The following is a 23,459-nucleotide window of genomic DNA, read 5'->3' as shown; positions in this document are numbered from 1 at the left end:
GATCTTAGTTGTGTAAAATTATTCTTTCCAAATCCAGTGATTGTTTTTCTAACCTTTCAATTTGCAACAGTTAACTGGCAAGCAGATTTAGCCCTCTTGCAAAATGGCTTTTCTCTTTGTCTCCTGCAACACTTACTTGGTATTGGGTATAAATCAGTCAGTAGTACATGAAAAAGTAGATAAGGAGGAAAAAGGCTTTCCAGATGCCCCAAAATGTGTGTAAGTTCTTAAGCAAAATAAAATTTAAAGAGAACCTGAAAAAGTACTTTCACGGTGGGGGGAAACGTAGTGAAAATTAGCATTGCCTTGAAACTGGTGCCTGAGTGTCCTTACTCCAGGGAGATTAAATATCCCTTTTAGAAATGCGGCATTTACACTGGCCCAACAGCCTTGGAGCTTGGAGGAGTTGCAAAAAAATATTTGGTGCTGCACGTTACTTGTAAGCAGGCAGAAAAGGAAGGTCCTTGTGGGAGGCTCCTGCAACCTCCTCTAACAAAGCTGTTCTTTTTTATGACTGCTTTGTAGTGTGCCTTTTTTTAGATATAGCACAGCAATGAAAACCAAGTAAATAAATTATGGATTTTGTCAACATACAATAAACATTAAATCCCTCCTAACTCCTTTCCACTTGCTTTTTATAGTTGGGTGTAATTTATTAGCTTCGATTACTTAGGCTAAATGGAACAAACTGTTGCAGCTGACAGACAGGAGGAGATCCGACGGTCACAGCATGGGACGAGGTTGGACAAACCCATGTTTGTCTTCATGTTGTAGGTCTGGAGCCCGCTCATCAAGTGAAGAGAGCAATACTGTTTCTGGTCCTGCCTCCACAGACCCTTGTTTATGCATTTTAATATTAAACAGTCACCGATAAAATATTTAGAGCCTTAAGTAAAATATAACAAGGGTGGTATTGAAAGATGCATGTTTCACATGCGAAGTGATGACCGCTTCAAAGGTGCCGTGGTGGCTCGGTCCATCGTGGGCTCTGTGAGAACTCCATGGCAAAGCGTTTATGCCCCGTAGGTCTGTGGCTGAAGGCGCAGTAGAAAGCGCGTGACTTGCAGGGACTGGCAAATGTTGTAGTATGCTAAAGATGAAAGGTTTGGGGGGAGATCTGGCTCAGATGAAGGATGACAGGAAGTTGTTTCTTCTGGAACATCTGAAGTGGTTTAGTGGATACATTTTACTCAAAAAATATATTAGTAGTTGACTGTGAGCCTGAACACTATGCTAGATTTTAGCTTCCTTATACTCTCCACTAATTTTTCAACCGATTAGTAGAACTTCAAAGCAGGCAGAAAGGCTGATGGGTTCAGCAGCATGCCAGGCTCTCCTGTGTGTGCTTGAATACATTTTCATGGACCGAGGAGAACTTTTGATACGCTGAATCTGCTATATGCAATGCAGGATAGTTTAAATGGAAGGAGTATCAGGAGGTCATCTGGTCTGAACCTTGCTCAAAGCAGCTTCAGAGGATGTGCTTAACGAGATCGTGGATAACCCACTTCTGGCCCTCAGCTTCAACTGTTTAAAACCAGGGTCCAGGCCGTCGACTTGTATGGGATGTTTCTTTTTTGTGCTTCGTTGGGTTGCAGGGAACAACCCAACTTTGATGCTTTGTTGGGGGGAAGAAACGTGGATACGCCTAAAGCAAATCGGTTCAAACCATTCGGTGAACGTTGTCAATAGTTTGAGCAAGAAATGCTGAATATAGCATTTGGGAAGAAAACACAAGAGCATAGGTCACCAGTCAGCACAAGCTTTATTGAAAGCTCTTGGGGTTTTAACGTTGGAAATTTCCAAGTGCGTTTTCCTACTCATTAAAAGGCTTTCTGATGAAAGGGGAAAAATTTCCTGGGCTATTGATGTATATAATCTATGGATACTTATTTCTTTTATCTGTCCTCCAGATCTCTCTCTATCTTAAACTGAAAGCTTGTGCATAAAGCACTTGTAAAGTGTCTTTTATTATTGCCTCAAGGTATTACGTTTTGGAAAGGAAAGCCAAGATCCAGCTGCTTTAGCTTCTTACTGTGATTCACGGACTACGGGTAGTGGTCTGCAGACAGGTTTGTGTAGCAACGACCTGGGAAAGCTTAGCAAAATCTTCACGTGGTTGAGGACAAGAAAGCGTGTGGGACGTGGGAGAGCTTGAGGGGATGGAGCAGTTCTGCCAGGAAATTACGTCTGGAAGATCTTTGGTGCTGTCTAAATGAGGCCCATGTTTCTGCTGCCTCTCAAACCTGCTTTCTGCTGCTGATGTGGGCTCAGATCATCTGACGGCCTTGGGGCGGCATTACCCTGCTGCTTCTTGTGCATCTTTGCTGCAGTCCGGCAGTGACTCTGGGGCTGCCTGTAAGCTGCGTGTGGTTCAAAAGCCATGGTTTCACCATCTCTGGAAAAGGAGAGGTTGTTCCTAGTACCTGATCTGGTCACCTGCACGAGAGGCCGTAGGACCTCCCTGAATTCGGTTATACTTGAAATAGTGGGTTGAGCTCCCACGTTAAGGAGTTTGTGTGCACGTGGATGATGCAGTGCAGCTGCTAAAGGGAACTGTGCTGGGGAGCCATGTGTGGTTGGTGGTCCAGCATCTGTGGTGGGTTGACCCTGGCTGGAGGCCAGGTGCCCCCCAAAACCACTCTGTCACCCCCCTCCTCAGCTGGGCAGGGGAGAGAAAATATAACGAGAGGCTGGTGGGTCGAGGTAAGGGCAGGGAGAGATCATTCACCGATTACCGTCACAGGCAAAACAGGCTCAACTTAGAAAAAATTAATCCAATTTATTACCCAGAAAACAGCATAGAGCGATGAGAAATAAAACCAAGTCCTAAACCACCTCCCCCCAGCCCTCCCTTCTTCCAACGTCACCCCCCATTTCTCTCCCTCCTCCCCCCAGCGGCACAGGGGGACGGGGAATGGGGGTTGTGGTCAGTTCATCCCACGGTGTCTCTGCCGCTCCTTCCTCCTCAGGGGAGGACTCCTCACACTCCTCCCCTGCTCCAGCCTGGGGTCCCTCCCACGGCAGACAGTCCTGCACCAACTGCTCCAACGTGAGTCCTTCCCACGGGCTGCAGTTCTTCACCAACTGCTCCAGCGTGGGTCCCTCCCATGGGGTGCAGACCTTCAGGAGCAAACTGCTCCAGCGTGGGTCCCCCCCGGGGTCACAAGTCCTGTCAGCAAACCTGCTCTGGCGTGGGCTCCTCTCTCCACGGATCCACAGGTCCTGCCAGGAGCTTGCTCCAGCGTGGGCTTCCCACGGGGTCACAGCCTCCTTCAGGTGTGGGGTCCTCCACGGGCTGCAGGGGAGTCTCTGCTCCACCATCATCCTCCAAGGGCTGGAGGGGGACAGCCTGCCTCACCATGGTCTTCTCCACGGGCTGCAGGGGGATCTCTGCTCCGGCGCCTGGAGCACCTCCTGCCCCTCCTTCTGCACTGACCTGGGTGTCTGCAGAGTTTCTCACGTCTTCTCACTCCTCCCACTGCCTGCAAAAGCTGCTGCTAGTTTTTTCTTTTTTCCTTCTTAACTGTGTTACCCCAGAGGCGCTGCCACCATCACTGGTGGGCTCGACCTTGGCCAGTGACGGGTCCGTCTTGGTGCCATCTGGCATTGGCTCTGTTGGACATGGGGGAAGCTTCTGGCAGCTTCTCGCAGCAGCCGCTCCTGTAGCCCCCCCCGCTAACAAAACCTTGCCACACAAACCAAATACACTATCGCTGAGATATTTTCCAAAGTACTGCTTCCTCTACTCTTAGGTGAGAATATAAGCATTGCATTGATGGTTCTGCACCTTGTTTCTAAAAGTGGAGCCTCCGTAAGGATGTGAGAACTGGGCAGACCCTGTACGACACTTTCCCAACTCTCCCCGCTCTGGTCTTTCAACATCTCCAAGATTTTCCCGGCCGGAGATGATGCCCTTCTTATTAGTAACCATCATGGGTGTCTGCTCTGTGACACAGCCAGTCTTCCCTTGAGCTCGCGCAGATGTTTAGCGTGCACAACATCCTGCGGCAAGGAGCTAAACCGCTTAGCTGGGTCGTGTGTGAAGAAACCAGACTCTTTGTTTGGTTTTGGACTTGCCACCTGCTACTTTCATTTCTTGCCCCCTTGTTCTTGCACTGAGCAAGCTGCTGCTGCTGCGTCCCTCCTCTGTTACATCTCGCCTGGTTTGGGAAGGCTCTCCGCTCCGAGTTTGTGTTTGGTGATGTGCAAGGTCTTTGGTTGTAGTCACACAGTTGGTAGAAGATCCAGATCTCGTGTCCTTTGCTATCTGCAGCTTCCAGAGTCAGTGTGAGTCTGAGTTGCGGTGGCTTTTGCTCATGACTTGCTGGAGGATGAGTAATGTGAAGTGCAGAACTGCTCCTGCTGGGATTTCAGTATGAGCACGTGATTAATGATCTAGTTATATATTATGACTTGTCGCTTGGCCAATTATTAATCTGTTTAATATATTCCATGTTATGTAATGTAATTCCAGTTACTTGAGAAATCATACTTTACAAAGTTAAATGATTTACTGAACTCTAAGTATGTTGCCTCAGAGCTGTTACAGTTTGCAGCCAATCTTGTAGTCTTAATAAAAACATATACAATTGATTTAAGACCTATGTGTCGATAGGCAGCCGTTATTTACTTCCTATAATGCCTAATTAGGTTTTATATCAGCATTTCCCTTGTCTTCCTGGGACGTAAGCTGGACGGATAGCTTGTTATTAGCCCCGTCATCCTGCTCACGCGTTTAAAATAGCGACACAACAGCGTGTCCTCCAAGGCTCTCAAACCTCCGTAGTTAACACTTGCAGGAAGCTAGGATAAATGGTCCAGAGTTTTTCTTGTCCAGCTCTTTTAAAGCCCCTGGGATGCAGTTGAAGATCTCCTGACTTAACAACAACCGGCTCTGTTAGCTGTTGTTTCACATCTGCCTGCATTGCAGTTTGGAATAGAAAATGTTTCCTGTGGCATGTCTATACCATCTGGTTTCTTTCTTAATTAATGAACAGAAATATTTGTTGCATTCTTCTGCTCTTTCTATAATATTGCTGGTGGTTGCTCTGTTTCTGTGCAGTAACGGTCCTCGGCCACTGCCAGAATTTGCTATTCCTAAGTAATTTTTATAACCTGATACGCTCAAACTTGTGAGTATTGTAGTTCCTCTCACTGCGTTTTGCTTCTCTTTCATATCACTTCATTTCTGATGTATTTTAATATGCCAACGGTTTACTTTTTCATCTCTTTGTTTTAGATATTTTTTCTTCTGATTGTGGCTTTCCTTTTCGTGAGAGCCAGGTTGAAAAGAGTTATTTTATTTTTTAAAACAGGAACATATTTCCTTTTTCAGTCTGGGGAGGTTAATCTCCCACCCCACCCCACCCCCCGACATACATCTCGCCCCAGGAATCTGAAAACATATTCTTGAATTTCCATTATTATTTATATTTTTCTGTTTTTAATGTTCCTTCCTTTGCATCATTTGGTCTCTTTACTGTAGGGGCAGTGAAAGCAGCTGGGACATAGGTATTATTTAGAAATTCAAAGAGTGTTTCCTACTGGTAAAATGCAACTTTCAGACTGGAAGCCAGAGCGATGCAGGAATTTGTGCATCTTTTACGTGCACGTGTGTATAAAAATGGATGCGTAACTAGGCAGGCATCCCGTCTCCCGTTGGGATGTGCTGTAGTCGCACTTCTCTCTTCGGATGCGGATCCGTAAGCTTCTGGAGTTGTTCTCTGCCAGGGTCTCGAAGACGATACTGCTGTCTGAGTTTTCCTCCTTCCTTTTGCCTACTTGATTTTTCACGTATAAATTGCAACGAGTGACTTGTAAGAGTCTTGTATTGCTAATGATGGGTGTGTTATTAAGACAGTATTCTAATGATGTGTCCGTGTAAGTAATTTCTTTTCTAATAGCAGGAGCGGTGATGGGGACAAGCAAGTTTTAAATTAATGATGGTACTCTCCTCATCTAACTTTAGATGCTCGGATTTAGAGGTATAAATTTAACTCAAAAATCCTAGTGAGAGAGAAAGAAAGAAAATAGACAAATCCTGGAAGTAATTTAAGGTGTACTCCTAACCTGGTGGTCCCTTGAGGGCCAAACCTGTCCTGCCGAAGCAGCAGCCAGCTTTTGGGGCCGGTTGAACTGCTGAGGACCTGCAGACATCTCCGTCCAGCATCTCCAAGTGGAGATTTGTGGACCTGTTTATTGACTGCGGAGCGACCCTGGAATTACCAGCTCCGGTTTCCAACCCGCTCTTAGGTGTCTGAAGATGAATTGCGTCCTACAGCTACTACAAATAACAATTCAAAAGGATTATTCATTAGGATTTTTGTCTCAAAACATTTGATGGAGTGGGCAGCAAGCTCAGCTGTAGAAACTGCAACCCATTGAGTGGCTTGGAAGAAAGGTTACGAAGCTCATCTCTGTTTCCATGGTGGTTGTTTTTAAAATTACTTATTTTTTTCGTTAGAATTCAGGCAGTGCATCACAATATGAAGAGCCTAATTTTATGAACTTCTGTTTTTCAACCAAGCAAGGTATTTGGAAGCCACAGATTAGTCGACATACTAGCATTCGGCTTGAGAGGAACAAGGTTCAGACTGGTACGACTTACAGGAGAGGGGATGGCTGAAGAAAATGGACGTTCTGCAGTCTTAGTACCTTTTTATGATGTATGTGCTTCGGGAGAGAAATAGTTATGCTCATCTCAGGTTCAGAGGCTACCTGGCTTTTCGAAGGTGATACAGAAAGTCTGCGGAAAAGGAGGAACTGGAGAAATCCCCTTGATCCGGTTCTAGCTTAATGCTTAGTAACAACAGCAATTTACTATCCGTGTCTTTGTGAGGCAGGGAAGGATCTCATTATCTTTGAGTTTTATGAGTTCGGCGGTGGTCTGCAGCCTGTTGGCTGTAAACACCAACTGTAATTTTCTGGTGCTAGTTTTTATCTCCTGTGTTGCGTAGATGCTGTCTCGCTATGGCAGATTTGCTACTAGATCAGCGCTGCGTTTTTCTGGAGGGTAATCTGTATTTTTTAGGAGCGGCATTGGCAAAGAGGGAGGGGAGAATTAAAAAAAACAAAACATATTGGTTGGAGTATTAAGCTTTCATTTACTTTATTTCCCCAAGTAGCTTAAAGCTTGAGGAACCTTGATGAATTCTTTTCCAATGAAATAAAAAAGATACCTTGCAATTGATAGTATTGAGAAGATCAGCAAGGTATGAATGATGCTGCTGTGAATTAATAGTTGGCCTCAACTCTGCTGGTTTTTTACCTAAAATGCTGAAAACTGCATATCGTGAAGAATAATTGAGAAAGAGAAATGAAAGGTAATGCAGACAAACTGTCTTTTCCTCCGCAGGACTCAGTAATTGATCCTGGTCCCTTATCAGAAGAGTTCATGTGAAGACTGCCCATGGAAGGTCAATGCCTGCGTTTGCTGAGGCTCTAGGATTCTGTTGTTTTGCTGTTTAATTAACTGAAGAGTCCAGTTTTTCCCATGAAACATCTTTCACCTCGGGAAGATAGAGGTAAGGTTGCAGGTCTCTGTTTCTTCTTTCCTCTGGCGGAAAATGTTTAAACCTGTCATGGAGGTGGTTTTTGCTGGAGCTCCTCTTCATGCGGAATTAATTACTGAGACTGCTGAAAGCAAAAGTCACCGGTTTTCTCTGTCCTTGGCATCCTTTGGGTTGTTTTTTTCGTACACGAGATGTGCAGTCAGTCTGCATTGCGTTCATAGCTATGAGAGTTCTTTTAAAAGCTCATAAAGATGAAATTATTGCCTGAATCAACCGCGCTTTCTCAATATGTTTTGCAAAATTGAATAGCTAATTGCTGCAGTGGCAGAATGGTATGCAAAGGATTTGTGCTCAAGAATAATATGTGGTTTTGGTAAGTCAACGTTGTACTGTAGGCTGGCTCGTGGCGTCAGTCAGGTGAATTGAGTCCATAACCGGAGAATTTTAAAAGTCACAAACTTGGGAAATCAAAATGTTTTATGGCAAGGGCTACTACAACTTCCCGAGTAAGAAGTGTGTACTCAGCATGCTGGTAGCTCTTACTAGCTGATGCATGTAACAACTTGAACACTTCTGTGGTTTGCCCACAGCCGGCAATATCTTAAAGGAAAATTGTTGTAATGGAGTGGTAACTTGGAAAGACAGTAGAATATAGTTAAAATGAACAAAATGGTAAAACAAAGAGCAGTTGGATGTTGGGTTGGCTGCAGCTACTGCATGGCTGTGGGGTTTGAAGCCTCTCTCCATCGAGACTGGGAAGGCTTACTGCTGTGGACCATGAGTACACAGGAGAGGACCTGTACCCCTGCTAATTCCCCTGGAAAACCAGCTTCTAGCTGACAAGCTGCAAGGCAAAAATTACGTCTATCAGTACAGCTGCTTTGGTCTGATGAAATTTTATATTGCTTGTATCACAGTTCCCTGTCTGAGGTAGCTGGTGTTGCAAGAAACGTTTGCGTCGGAGCTGGTTTTGGCTGGAGTGCAATGGAAAATGGGATATTTCCTTCTGGATTGAGCGTGGCTTGCTCCTGTGTTCCTTTTGAGTGCAGTGTAAATACTGGTCCCAGTGAGATACTGGTGATGCATGTCCTCTGTAGGCTGCTTTGGCCACCTGGTTTCTGTCCTTGAGTTGGCTCCTTCCCTAAACAGTGGTGGGATGAAGGCTGCAGCAAGGACTGCAGTGGCTTGGAGATGTCGATGCCCCTGTTCTAGATGTCCTCCCCCATCGGTTTGGTGGCCAGAGGGTGGATAACCGGGTGCCCAAGATGGGGCACAGGGGTGGTGGGAGCCGGGGAGCCGTCCCCCCTCGCCCTGCTCTGTCTGGCTGTCTAGTGTTTCCCTGCATTTTTGGGCAAGGGTCTTTGCTCTTTACCTTGGTGTCTTCCATTTGTAGCACAAATGATGGCTGTAATTAGGCACCGTTATAAAAATTTGGAAATAATCTCCCTTCTGTATTGCTGTGTGCTGTCCTGACTGTTAGCTCAGAGTCGCCCGGGTGGAGCGGAGCTGGGGGGGGCTGCCCATGAGCGGTGAGAGATCGCAGAGCCCCAATCCAGTGCTGGAAGTGGTGCTCAGAGTTAATTATTAAACCGTGCTTTGCCCGATAAACATGTGGTTGGGTTCAGGATTTTTCACTGTGAAAAAATTGCCTTCCCCTCTGGACATAACAGCTGCTTTTTGATTGGAAGCATGTAAGCCATATCATGCACAAACAAAAAATCTTAGCTCCTGCGACTCCAGGTATCTTTATTTTTCTCTCCGGTATCTGACCAGATTCAGCTTTTGAAGAGGTGATCTCGCAGGGTGGCAGGGGGTTCTCCCTGCTGCTGACCTCCTGCTTTCCAGGCGCCGATTAATACCTGCCCAGGCTGGGAACTTTCAGATTAATATCTACTCAGGCTGAGAACTTGCAGACCGAGGGTCTTGGGCTGGAATGTGCCGCAGGCTGGGCTGTATGCAGCTTTTCTTCTTTATTTTCTTCTTTTCCCCACCCCTCTCCAAAGCAATCAGTACAAATCACACACTCAGCAGTGGCCAGGCTTTACCTGAGACATCTTTTAACCTCAGGTAGCTTGATGGATGCAGCAAGTAAAGGGTTAAATTCTTACCTGTGAAATTGGATATCGCAGGAGGAAGAGTGAGTTCTAGATTAATTTTAAGGGTGAGGTGCCTCCTTGGCTGCTCTGGATTTCCCCTAATTTAGGGGACTGACGGGCTAGCCCTTGCAGTTGCATGGGGGGAGCCGGAGGGGGAAGCCCTGCCTTCATCCCACCTGGCACCTCCCAGCCTTTTCTTTTTTATTTTTTTTTCCCCCACCTGCCTTATTAAGTTTCATTCTTTCCTCTAGCAAATGGACTTTTTGGCTTGGCGTTAAATCCGATTGCTGTGATTGAGTTCCCATCCCCTTTATCCTGCGATGGGGCTTTGAGATGAAAAAATGTAAATGCAATCGCGGAGACGCTACCTCCCCCACCCTAGCCCTAGGTCTTTGCTGAGCCGAAACTCCCTCTTTATTCCTTAATGATCATATTCCTTCCACTTTAAATAGATTTCCTGCTGTTAACAGCGTTTTCAAGTGTTGCAACACTTTCTAAATGGTATCTCGTGAGAGGTATTTACTGTACGTGAGTTTCCTTGAAGTCGTAACCTCTGCCTTGCCATTCCCTTTTCCCAGGGGCTGCTGGCGGGGTAGGAAGGACACAGATGACGGGTTTGGCAGTCACCGTAATTTGAAATCATCTGTTCTTCTACCTCTTTTGTTAGTTTTAGAGAGGGATGTTGTTTCAGCCATGTGTTTGAAATGGAGTCCTGCTGATCAAGACAAAGATGCACGCAGCACTTTTGGGGAGTTAAGAAGAAGAAATCCCAGGCTTGTCTCGCCATGTACGAATTAAAGCCATCGGGGCACTCCTGAAGCCTTGCTTTTAAAAAGCAAAGAGCACAAACAAACCGGAAACCCCCGCCATGCCCACTGGAAAAGGCTCTCTAGGTTGCCTAGTAGAGAATGGACAGGACAACTGCAGGTCTGAAGCTTCTGCTGCTTTGCAGAGGACACCCACCAGCAATATTGCATCTTCAAGTCAAGCTTCTTGTATTTCTGCAGCCACAATAACAGGAGGTGTGTTTCTCTCTGTAGGTTGCCAAATACAAATGCTGAAGACGTATTTTGGGGTTTTTGGGTTTTTTTTTTTTTTAGAAGAAAAGTTAGAATGAGCACGTGGAGGCCCCCAACGCATTTCTTTTCATATTTGTCATGAAAATGCTACAGTCAGCTGTCACTAGCAAAACAAATTATTTTAAAAGCATTCACTGTGATGAAGGCGTTCGAACCTTGAGTCTCCCCCCCCCGTTTTGTTTTTATTTGGTCATTTGATTCTGCCGCAGTCCTTGTTTGCGTAATGTTGAAATAGCTCTTTCTGTTAGATGTTTGTGTGTTAGAGGCACCTGCGTGATGCTGAAGACAAAAGTTTCAAGCATATGTTGAGAAGAAAACAGTTGATGGGATTTCAGATGTCTGCTGGTGACTTTAGCTCTTCTGCACGAAATTAAGGAAGACCTGTTTTGATACGGGAGCTAGTTGTAGTTTCACATCTGAGAACCTTTCTGTTCCTTTTTTTCTAAAAATAGCCTTAGATGCTCTTGTTTTCACACACAAATCCTATAGTTGGACAGTGAGGTTGGGTACTTTGTTTATACAGAAAGTATTTGAGAGACACACCTCTTCCATTAAGTAGAACTTTTTGTGCTTAGCTCCTTCAAAAATTTTAAATGCCCAAGTAAGGATTTGGTCACCTTCCATTAAACTTTGCTTGCCCGCGAGGTTTGATTAGATCTATTTTGGCTCTTTTGTTTTAATATCCACATTGCCATTTTGCTTATCTTTTGGAACAAACCACTTCATCCATTTGCTTTACTACTCCTAGAAATTTTAAGCAAATGCACCTTTGGCTTAGGCTTTCACATTTCTAGACAAACCCAGCCTAATTCTTTGACCATGACTTTTGGAGTTCTGTGTCCAGCTCTGGGCTCCCCAGTTCCAGACAGACTGGGAACTACTGGGGAGAGTCCAGCGGAGGGCTGCGAGGATGAGGAGGGGCCTGGAGCATCTCTGGTATGAGGAAAGGCTGAGAGAGCTGGGGCTGGTTAGCCTGGGGAAGAGAAGGCTGAGAGGGGATCTGATCCACACTTACCAATATCTAAAGGGTGGGGGTCAAGAGGACGGGGCCAGACTCTTCTCAGTGGTGCCCAGTGACAGGACAAGGGGCAACGGGCACAAACTGGAACACGGGAAGTTCCACCTGAACATGAGGAAAAACTTCTTCCCTGTGAGGGTGACCGAGCCCTGGGACAGGCTGCCCAGAGAGGTTGTGGAGTCTCCTTCTCTGGAGAGATTCCAAACCCACCTGGACGTGATCCTGTGTGACCTGCTGTGGGTGATCCTGCTCTAGCAGAGGGTTGGACTAGATGATCTCCAGAGGTCTCTTCCAACTCCTAACTGTCTGTGATTCTGTGAACCTGTGACCAGACACCAGCTGCAGAAACCCTGCCAAGGTCCAAGATGTCACTGTCCCTCCACCGTCGGTGACTACCTACATGGCAAAGCTAGTGGCTTCCGTGAGTTCATCCAACAGCATGGTTCTTGTGAGCACTCCTCATGTGCAATGCTGCCGAATCTTCCAGGCTGGGCTGAGCCCTCTCCAGCGGCTCTTCATCCCAAGCTTCTGGTGCTGAAAGAAGTGAGAAATGCTCACGTGAACTCTTCAGCTGTGACTGACGTGATTCCCATTCTGGGAATGGGAACACCTTAATAGGCGTAGCCATTTCTGCCGTGGACAATTTATCATCATCTTTAGTGTACAGCATTAACGCAGGTTGTAACCCCTTTCTCCATGTCTGCGGTGGTTTGTTGAACAATGGAAGGTTAAGTCATCGTTGGCTCCAGCCCCACCATGTAGGTAGCTCTTGCTGTGCCGAGGAGACGAGGTGGAAATGTGTTTGTGTCTTGGTTGAGCAGGATTGTAATCAACATCCAACAGGACAGTAAATGATGCTGGATAGGTTAATGGCTTTTTAGTCTGCTGGGTTCTCTGCTGCCCTCGAGGAATTTCTACTTCCTGGGCCTCAAAGATGATGTATCGTTTAATTGAAAACCACACTCAAGTGAGTCCGGTGGTTTTTGGGACTTAACGATTTGCTGTTCTTTGCTTAATGTAGTATTTGCTATACAAGCCCTTCTTGTGGATATAAGGTTATAAATCGGTACCTATTTGCTTTCTTTCATTGTTTTAGCTATTTTGGTACCTCTTTGTCAGTTTGTGTTAGCTACTGCTCTGACCTTCTCAAGGGCGCCTCTTTGGTGTCAGGCTTCCCGTTGGCTGTCAGCTCTCTGGAGGTGAGACACCAGCGACTGCCGATTCTCCCTGCCAGACGCGGCTGTGGTCGCTGCCTTTGTAAGCCAGAGAAGTATGAGAAACTCTGCTTTTTTTTGTTAATTGAAGGTGATCCAGAGGTTGGCAGGACTAGAGTCACAGAATCCCCAACTGGTTTGGGTGGGCAGGGACCTCCCAGCCCATCCAGTGCCACCCCCCTGCCATGGGCAGGGACACCCTCCACTAGCCCAGGTTGCCCAAAGCCCCATCCAACCTGGCCTTGACCACTGCCAGGGAGCCAGGGGCAGCCACAGCTTCTCTGGGCACCCTGGGCCAGGGCCTCAGCACCCTCCCAGGGAAGGATTGCTGCCTCCCATCCCATCTCCATCTCCCCTCCTGCAGCTTCAGGCCATTCCCCTTGGCCTGTCCCTCCCTGCCCTTGGCACCAGCCCCTCTCCAGCTTTCCTGGAGCCCCTGCAGGGACTGGAAGGGGCTCCAAGGTCTCCCCGCAGCCTTCTCTTCTCCAGGCTGAACCAGCCCAACTCTCTCAGCCTGTCATCTGCAGACTTGCTGAAGGTGCACTCAATCCCACCATCCAGGCCATTGATGAAGATCTCATACAGTCCCAGTCCCAGTCCCGACTCCTGAGGGACACCACTTGTGACTGATCTCCATTTGGACGTTGAGCCCTTTGTATGAAGCACAGTTCTGTTTACTCAGCACGGAAGCATTTAAGGAAAAAAATTATCATGAAGTAATAAAAACATTTGCTGGGCAGTGACACATCTTCACGGGCATTGCCACCCTGGCTGTGTCCATGGGGTGATAGCTGTCTGTTCCAGAGGGGTTTCCTCCTCCTCCCTTGAGGTTTTGTCTTCTATCTGAAGCCTCTTGGGTGGGGTGAAGCCGGACAGGAGTGGAGCTGGGGACGGTGAGCGGCAGGTTCTGCTCCTGGATGGTTGCAGTCATCACTCCCCCAGCCTTCAGCAGACATGCTCTTCACTGCAGCTTCTGAGGAAAATGTGGCACAGCACGATATCTGAAAAGGAGGTCCTTTTATCTTCTAAAAATAACAAATAAACCTGCTTAGAACTGCTTTTTTGTTTGTTTCCCTACTTTTGATCTTGTCTTTGAAAGAGGAAAATTTTAGACGGGTTAAACCCTTAGTAAGGACTATTTGTGCTTTTAGTTAGTGAAGTCTTTCTTATCTTCCACTTATCACTAAAAACATTTCTTTTTTTAGAGCTGATGGGAGTTGTGTAACCAGTTGTCAATAACTCCAGAGTGGTAAGATCTGTTTCTGGTAAACTTTTGACAGATAAACACAAAACCCCAAAGCTACCTTCTTGGCTGACAAAAAGCGAGAACAATTTTTCTGGTGTTAGTTTTTTTTTTTTAACTTCCGTGCTGAGTTGTTGGTGAATATCTTCCACCGGTGCTGGGGAGGTTTTACTAAGTACGTGGCTCAGTTTTCTTCTCAGAAAGAAAACTATCGATACTTAGTTCCTGTGGTTTGGCGATGAAGGTATACACGTTAAAACACATGCACGCATGCCTGCTGCTATCAGGAAAGGACTGAAATTTAAAGTATTTCCTGGCAGTTTTCCCTGAATAGTGGTTGAAATTATTATTTACTTATTGAGTCAGTCTCGTGAACTGGAGACAGCAGTGTCATCTACTATAGTACTTTCCAAGAACCAGAAATACTGGTAAATAATGTTCATTATGAGCGAATTTTAGGAGCACAACACCCGTGAAATCCTGATGATTTGGAATGCAAATCTTAATTTCACTCCTCCTTGATCAGCATTCCTCTGTGGCATCCTGTCCTCGTCTTCCCTGACATGCCGACATCTCAAAGCACCTCAAATGATGCTTAAAACTTCAGAGTACGTTGCTAGTAAGAATTATCAACTCAGGGTAAAATTCAGCATCTAGAAATAAATTGTCTGCGTCATCTGATGTCCCGCTGGGGGGGGATGGAGAGGCTGCAGAGAGGCTCGGCATTAGGGGAGCTAATAGTCAGGGAACTCTTGCCTCTGGGGTGAAAAGGTAAGTGATGTTTTCCCATAAAATCTGGTTTTTACAACACTTGCTCTCCTCCTTGAATTTACTTACCTCTTGGAGTTGCGGGTTAGGAGAGCACTAGCTGTTGCAAAGAGGACGATAGGCTCATGTAGCAAAAAAATAGATGGGAATATGTAGCAAATTCCTCATAGGTGCTTTTTTTCCTCTTATTTTCATAAAGACCTTAGACTCCCCTTGCAGATTTGAGAGAAGTCTCGTGAGGTTAATAAAACCTTAGCTTTACTGTGCTTTCCCTCCCCACCCCTGCTTCCTCTACCTTGTTATCCCGGAGTTTCTTTATACAATGAAAGGCATACATTTGTTTAATGGAGCTGTCACGAATCCCAGCTACAGATGAACTGCGGAATGTATATTAAAATATATTTGGTGAAGTTAAAATGAAATTCAAAATCAAAGGAAAATTGCCCCGTTGCTTGTTACAGTTCATATCAAAATGTCACCTGGGAGAAAGCATATTCCTTTTAGAAGCGTGAACGGGTTGTTAAGAAGGGACCAGTTTTATCTGTAGGGAAATTCTCTACTGTCTTAAGCCCAAGCGTGATGAGGGAAAGGCAAACTAATTAGCAAATTTTAATAACAAAGTAACAGAACATCCGTTGGATGGTACGCCTTTTAGCATTGGATTTATGCAGCTGAGCAGTTTCCATGTATCTCTGAATGTGTAGCAAATGAAGGGAAAATCTTTTCTTAACATAGTGGAATAAAATTCTGCTTTAAGCAGCCTTAAATTTATGGCAGCCGTAATAGTGAATAGTTCAGAGATGGAAAATAAGTGAAACTACATACTTGAACTGGAAGGTTTAATGAAAAAACCCCAAAACTTCAACGAACATTCCTAAAGAAACACAGCAAAAATCGGAATGGGCAGTTGAAGCCCCATAATTACACAAACGAAAGAACCACAAAGGAAATGGATGTTCTCGTGCAAGGAAAGGTCATCCCAGATCTTGACAAACGTTTAAACAAAACCCAGTGGTCTTACTGACAGTTTATTATACAAGGGTTTTAAACGGGGAATTCTGCTCGGTGGAGCTGGAACAAGGTGAATACAAGGAAAAATGTCTTCGGCACGAGGACAGACCCCAGAGTTGACCCTGCTTTGAGCAGCAGGTTGGACCAGAGACTCCCTCCAACCTCTGTTTCCCTGTAATTCTACAAAATGTTTAGCATTTAAATACAGCGTTTGTAAAGGAGACGTGCGGCTCCTGGCAATTGATGGCCAACGACAATAGGAATTTGCTACAATTTATAGGAAATACAGTCCGGATCCATGAATGACTATTGTCAAGGCACGGAGAAACCCTTGAGGGAGCAGGGTGAGATATTACTAGTGGTCACATAAGTGGTCAGCACTGAGTTTAATGACATCAATTTCTAGTTGAATCTCTTCCTCTTTACTGCACCGTAAGCGAGCGTCCGGCTGTATTGCGCATTCCTCACCGGCAGCCGATTTTAAGCTATTTAGAAATTGGAGGACATTTAAAGTTGGTCGTGTCGCAGCTTCTGCCTCGCGCGGCGCTGAGTGAAGCTCTGCTCACGCATCTGCAGTGTAAAATGCTCGTTAGGGTTTTCATACGTCTTTGTAACTTCAGAGCATTAATATTTCTCCCTGCTTTGATCCCTGCAGAAGAGAAGGAAGCGGAGCTGCTGAATGTCGCTGACTCTCATCTTGCTCGGATGGGAGACTCCTCCAAATTTCTTACATTTGTTGTCTCCTCGCATTCTGCAGTCTCATCTTTAATCCCTCTCTCCTGTGTCTTTAATTCATGAAAGTAAGTAATTAGAGACCCGAGCACATGTCAGAGTGATGATGTACAGATACAGCTGCAGCGGTTTTTTCTTAAATATAATAGTATAATGTCACAAATGAGCTCCCTTTGCTCTATATTTCTCTGGACTCTGTCTATCTTTAGATGGAAAATACAGCTGCACAGCAGTCTCCTGACTGATGTAAAAACGAGGAGGAAGCTTTTCCACTTTGTGTAAGCATATTATTTATGAATATACCATGAAGAATGTCATTGCTGAACACCACAATGGTAATCCCCTCACATCCTTATTTCTCCAGCAGATGAAAATACTTCATTATAATTCGATGTTGTTCGCTTGTTGTTTCCTGAGAGGGTCTGCAGTTAAACTCCAGACCTTTTCCACCCTGCCATTATTAACGTGAGCGATAGCGAAGTATTTCATCAGTCATCTACTGTACGATAGGTCTGGGTTTGGGATGCTGCAGTGGTCTTTGAAAATGATGGAGTAATAATGGAGGAATGACAGGGTAGAAGCAATCTAGCAAGTCTTTTGCACGTTAAAAAGGAAGGACAGATAAATTTTACAGCTGTTAGCAATGATTAGAGCATTTGCAGACAAATAGATAAGTCATTAAAAAAAATAAAATCGCTCCATATACCACTTACCCATCTATTGTCAACACCGTGACTATACACGGGGTAAATAATTCCAGTAAGTACCAAAATCTTATTAAAATTTTTAATTAACTCATCAGCAGACTAATAAATATTTCATGACAGCTAACTAAATGTCTGCTCTAATGTGTAAGAATGGCATCCTCCTCAACAGGAGACCTGCTGAAAGCCATTTGTCTTGCTCACGAGTGTTACAGGTGGTTGCAATGAACTTTCCAGTGTGGTGGGGTGTCCACCTCCGACACGTTCTCATTTCAAAGCTGTGATTTTAAAGAGAAGAATAAGAATGAAAAGTATCCATCACAGCCTAATTCTTTGTTGTTTCTAAAGAGTAATTTAGTGAAGGACTGATTGCCTTGGCACGAGGATAGGAGGATGAGACTCGTCAATTAAATTATCAGGTTGCTCTTTAATTTGTTTCTGGTGGTACAGTGTTTCTCAAAAATATTAGCTTGGTATTTCCCGCCTGTTTGCAATAGGTGTGTGACTTCATAAAACACATTAGATGCTCCTAAGAGATCTTTTCGCAGGTGCATGTCTATATTGCCAGGCTCTCCATCAGAGGATGGGTGTCACCTTCCGCCTTGACCGCCCGTGGTGGCATCGCCCTTCGTTGTGTCCTTCCCAGGTTCCTTTAACACTATCCTCTAGAGCAAGGGGAGGAATAGCCTCGATTTCTTATGAAAAGAACCCTCAAGGCCAAAGATTTGGAATATTAATACAATTAATGTGATTCAACTGTGATTACCCAGGTGTCGCATCGCTGCCATCTTCTAAAGGCAGCGTCCCCGTCCCCAGCCCTCCCTGCGCTGCAGCAGCTAGCGACTGCCGTGCCGCAGCTGAGTCTTTTCATCCCTTTGTTTTCACAGGCTTTAATTATGGAGGGGAAAATAAAACTGTTACTTATATCATAGCGGGATGGCATGGGTATAAAATAAGCCGTATCCTTGCACCAGTGTGAACTTCACGCTGAAGTGCTGGAGCTGTCTTATTTGCTGGTATTGTTTGTGCAGCTGCAGGAATTGCATGCACGTCTGTTTTACGGACCTGAAATTTAGCCCCGTGCACATTTACAGATCATTGTGAACTAGCAATTTTTTCCCTCTTTCCTAATAGTTTAATAAATACCAGGAGGGGTTTTTTGTGGGGGTTTTTTTGGGTGGTTTTTTTTTTTCATTGAGATTTCATCTTCCCTTTTCAAACAAAATGTGGCTGGCAGCTTCAGCACGTTGCTGCAGAAATGGTTTTTTGCAATGCTGACTTTACAGATGCACAGAGGATGTGTTTGTTTTGTGCACAAGTTTTGTTATGTAAACTGGCCTTCAGTTTTTCCAGTTTGTGCTGGAAGATACTTTATCTTCTACCAAATTCCAGGGATTTATATCCAAGTAGGTTTTTCAAACCCCTCTTTATTTTCCAGCTGATGTTTTCTTTAAAAGATTGGGTCTTCTGCTTGCATTTCTTGCACTTTTGTGAACCGTTGAATTCATTAGCGATGATTCCCGATTCATCGGACAAAGCAAGAAGTTATTTCTCTGGAGCATTTTTGCAGGGAAGAATTTTGGGGGAGAATTCAACAAAAGTGACACTGGGTTACTTATAGCTCGCAGCCCTTTGTCACCTCGGTGGGATCCTGCGTCTTTCAAAGGATGTCCTACTTTCCGTAAACGTTATGTGGAGCAGCCCAGCCATTTTGCTGTATTTTCTCAGGCACTTGCCTATTTTTGTATTGTAGAAACAGTTTTAAGGAGTGCCAAGTAGCATCGCTAAATGATTTTAATGCGGTTGCTTCTCTGCAATGCTTTGTGAAACAGCTTGAGCATCTCTTGCCCCCCATTTTAACAGACCCGATACTTGTGGGTCTCTTCCTCTATTAATATCTGTGATTTAATGGCATCATTTTGGACTTATTTCTGCAGTACTTTCCTCCCAAAACTCTCCAAGGGCTGTGCATTTTAATTAGTTTAGCCTCACATTCCCTCCACGAGGGAGCTGGACTCCCCTGACCCCCTCCTGGTTTTCCCCTTTCCTCCGTGCATTTGCCTACACGCGCTCCTGCTCCGGTTCTTTACGAGGGACATTCCCTTTGCCTTGATGGAGGCACCTTGAGACCCATTTCGGTGGTATGCGCGTGCCCTTTTTCCCCATTTAAATCTACGTGATCACCACTCCGATATTTTTTTTCAACACGCCCACTGTATTTAGGGCAGGAGATGCACCCGGTGCGTAATTTTCCCGTGGTTTCCTGAAGCAAGGGTACCGTTTGTGGTGCTGCCCTGTCCCATTTCTTCATTCTTAGAACTTAATTACAAATCTCTCCATCTATTTTTTTTAATGCCTTGCCTCTTACTCTGCCGTTTGTTTCATTAATGCCTATTGTTTTTGCAAACCGAAGGATTAGCAGCCAGGGAGGCAGGTTGCATCCGTGCCTGCAGCGCTTGTGCTCGCAGAGGATGCGGGTCCGGTCTGCTGCCTGGCACCGGGTGTTGGTTTAGCTTTAGCTAAGCTCAGCTTTAGCTATAGCTGAGCGGGGGGGGGGAACTCTCTGTACTTCAGCCCGCAGTGTTTTTATCATGTCAGGCGTTTGTATGCACGTGAAACCGAGCGGCTCATGGTGTTCCCACGTAACTTGGAGGTGATGCAGAGGAAAGGTGGTACGAAACAAAGTCCTGTCTTGTTTTTCTCTGCAAATTAATGTATTTTGGAGGGAATATTTCCCAGCGAGCATTTCTGAATGTTTGCAAGCTTCCTGCGGCTTTTGTTGCAGAGCTCCTGCTCCTGAGCTCTTTGCAGCGTGCTTCAAGGAGAAAGCCTAAAGGAGAGCGTAAGTAGGCCAGGTTGGATGGGGCTTTGGGCAACCTGGGCTAGTGGAGGGTGTCCCTGCCCATGGCAGGGGCTTGGAACAAGATGGGCTTTGAGGTCCCTTCCCACCCAAACCAGTCTGGGATTCTGTAAGTAGAAATTGTATACCGAAGAAGCAGATCAGTTTTGCTGCCCAGCACCCTTGCTGAGCTGCTTTCCCTCCCCAGGGAGTGGGATGCAGCTGGAAAATGGTGTAAGCTTGTCTTTCCAAAAAGGAAAGCAGTGTTTAGATGCGTACCAGGTTTTGGGTCAGGGTTTGGAGCTGAGTCTAGGGGCAGGTCTCTAAGGAAAACAAACAAAACTCTGAAGACCTATAAAATCCTTATGTTTCTCAAATGCAAATATATATGGCAAATGTATCTGGATGGAAATGCGGTGCATTGGATGGATCAAGAAGGGGATAAACAGTCAAGAAAATGCAAGCCATTTCTAATTTGCATGAAGAGAATAGAATTTGGAAAAACCTGGTCATGAAGTGGGGGGGGGGGCTGTTTGCCTCTATCACTGAGGCTACTTATAATTCAGGTTTTTAATTAGATTTCAAATCAACAGCGTCCCTTCCAAGCCTGTCTGCTGTACCGTAAGCACAGTTGGGGTGCGGCACTTCAATGCGAAGCAAATGGCAATGTTAGCCCGGGGAGCCTGGACGAGCAGAGCACCCTGCCGGGTCCCAGGGGTGCTCCGCGCCCAGCATCCCCCAGCAGTGCTGGGACACGAACGGCATCTCTTCATATAGCCTTATAGAACACGTTTCCTGTAGCTGTGCTTGCAAGTTCTGTAACTCAAAAAGCTTGGACATGCCTTGAAAATTAAAGCAATTGTTGCATTGAGCAATCTGTCTTTGTTGTTGTTGTGTTTACAAAGCACATATCTGAGGAAGTGTCTGTATTAAGAAGTCATGTGAGGCTGTTGGTTTCCATCTTCGGGATCCCTCGTCTCATCAGCTCAGCAAGTTATGCTGCACAGAACTAAAGTAAAACTTGGTGAATGCACCCGAGTAACCTCCACCCAAGGCCACTGGAATGACGGCACCGGAGAGCCTGGCGAAAGCAGGAGCCCATCCTTGCATGTGCTGCGCTCGTTGATGTAATATTTGCTCTACGTACGTGCATTTCTGTGTAGAGTAGTAAAATAGTGTCAATAGTGGCAGGTCTTTATAGAAACAGTGGATTAATAACCTGAGATGTTCATGCCTTGAGCTCACACTTCACTGTGGAGCTCCAAAGCACGTTACAAATGGTGGTAAAAGCTTTTCTCCTTGGGGGGGTAGAAGGGGCCATGTTTTAGGGCCACAAAAATGATCTGAGGGCTGGAGCACCTCTGCTCTGGAGACCTCAGGCTGAGAGAGTTGGGCTGGTTGAGCCTGGAGAAGAGAAGGCTGCGGGGAGACCTTGGAGCCCCTTCCAGTCCCTGCAGGGGCTCCAGGAAAGCTGGAGAGGGGCTGGTGCCAAGGGCAGGGAGGGACAGGCCAAGGGGAATGGCCTGAAGCTGCAGGAGGGGAGATGGAGATGGGATGGGAGGCAGCAATCCTTCCCTGGGAGGGTGCTGAGGCCCTGGCCCAGGGTGCCCCGAGAAGCTGTGGCTGCCCCTGGCTCCCTGGCAGTGTTCAAGGCCAGGTTGGATGGGGCTTTGGGCAACCTGGGCTAGTGGAGGGTGTCCCTGCCCATGGCAGGGGTGGCACTGGATGGGCTGCGAGGTCCCTTCCAACACAAAACCAACCTGTGATTCTATGATTCTGAGGGTGGTATTGAGACTGGAGTCTTGGCTTCTCATATGGGTGACTACGTAAGGATGCTTTCAATTTGTTTCTGAAGGTACAGAGCATGAATAGATTCCTGTGCAGCCCTTTGGAGGTTGGGAAGCTTAGTATCTTTATGTCTCAGGCTCAGGAGATGCAGGTGGTACTTGGAAATTACTCAATTGGGCATGTAACCCCAGCCTGCTCCTCCTCAGGGCAATATCTGATAGAGCTTCCGTGACGTCCCTGCCAAACGAGAGCAGTCCTGCCTCTTGCTGAAGTTCCTTCTTGGTCACAAGAAACAATAATTAATACTACATTAAACTGATACATTATTCCTTCCTGCTGGGATTCATTTTCATTCTTTGAGCGTTTATATGATGCTTCAGAGTACGTTGGTGATTCTTGTTCTAGCAGACCGGCATTTAAAAGCAGGATATTGCTGTGTACAATCGTATGGGGAGTCAGATGTTATCTAGAGAGGAGATTGCGGTAACGTAGGGTCAGAAATTTGCTTTACCACTGACGGTACTTGATCCTGGGCAAGGAGCCTGAATTCTCTTCCTGTGTTTTCTGCTCTGAATGTCCATATTCTTTTTCGTTATCGGAATAGCAGAGATTTATTTGAATCAGAGTATGGGATTTCTGCTTTACTGATACTCTCCTAGGCCAATGTCTTTGTATGCGAGATAGGCTGCTTTCCACCATGATCAACTTTTATTTCCTCTCCCATATTCCCCTCTCCGGTCTCTCCGTCCCAGTTTTAAGTCCTCTTGTTTTGTGGTGATTGGGCATGAGCCAGAAGATGGCTTGCTTGGAGTTTTGTACTACCATGGTATTTTTTTTGTCTGCAGAACACTTTAAAACAGCCCCATCAACTTCTTTTGAGATATTCCCTTTGAGATCGTGTTTTAGCACCTATTCCAGGTTCTGGGAAGCCAAGTCCTCCCTGCAGCCCCCGGCACAGGCAGAGCAACCTCCGGGTTTGACAGGAGAAGGATTTATCTTCCAGTTCCCTTCTGGAATCTGCAAAGGTTGGGTTGTTATGAAGATTTATCTGCACAGAGGTGTCACCAACATTCTCAAGTTTGAGATTTCTGTATTGAACAGCTTGGGAAGGAGGAGTTGTCGTCTTTGCTCGGGGAATATCTGGGGAAGGAATGAAGCCCCTTAAACAATAAAAACCCACCAGTCTGCAGTAATTTCTTGTTTGCTCTGGGTTTTTTTTACTGTAGGAGAAGGAAGGGCGTGGCTTGAGGATTGCTGGGTTGTCTGCCATTAACCTGAAGACTATATTTGGCTTTTAAAACACAATTAGGAAAATATAATTCAGGTTCTTCCCTGTGTTTCTGGGCAGCTGTTGGCCAGCTAGTCTCCTTTTAAATTATTTTTTCATACTCTTTTTGAAAGTAATACCTACCAGATAGATGCATTGTGCAGTTAAATGCTCCTAAAATACTTC

General features: G+C 45.7%; 1 protein-coding gene across 8 annotated transcripts in view; it reads left to right on the top strand.

Annotated features, from left to right (window-relative positions):
- NCOA1 (nuclear receptor coactivator 1) overlaps window positions 1-23,459 on the top strand; it is a 182,381-nt gene that overhangs the window by 47,169 nt on the left and 111,753 nt on the right. For 7 of the 8 annotated variants that reach the window (XM_075750322.1, XM_075750319.1, XM_075750314.1 and 4 more), the window contains exon 2: window positions 7,358-7,526. The exons of the other annotated variant lie outside the window; for it this stretch is intronic. The gene's annotated coding sequence lies outside the window, so the exon portion shown is untranslated. The remainder of the gene's footprint in view (window positions 1-7,357; window positions 7,527-23,459) is intronic. 8 annotated transcript variants of the gene reach the window in all.

Source organism: Balearica regulorum, chromosome 3 (assembly GCF_011004875.1).
Source record: "Balearica regulorum gibbericeps isolate bBalReg1 chromosome 3, bBalReg1.pri, whole genome shotgun sequence".
NCBI classification, from domain to species: domain Eukaryota; kingdom Metazoa; phylum Chordata; class Aves; order Gruiformes; family Gruidae; genus Balearica; species Balearica regulorum.
This window is presented reverse-complemented; position numbering and strand designations above follow the sequence as displayed.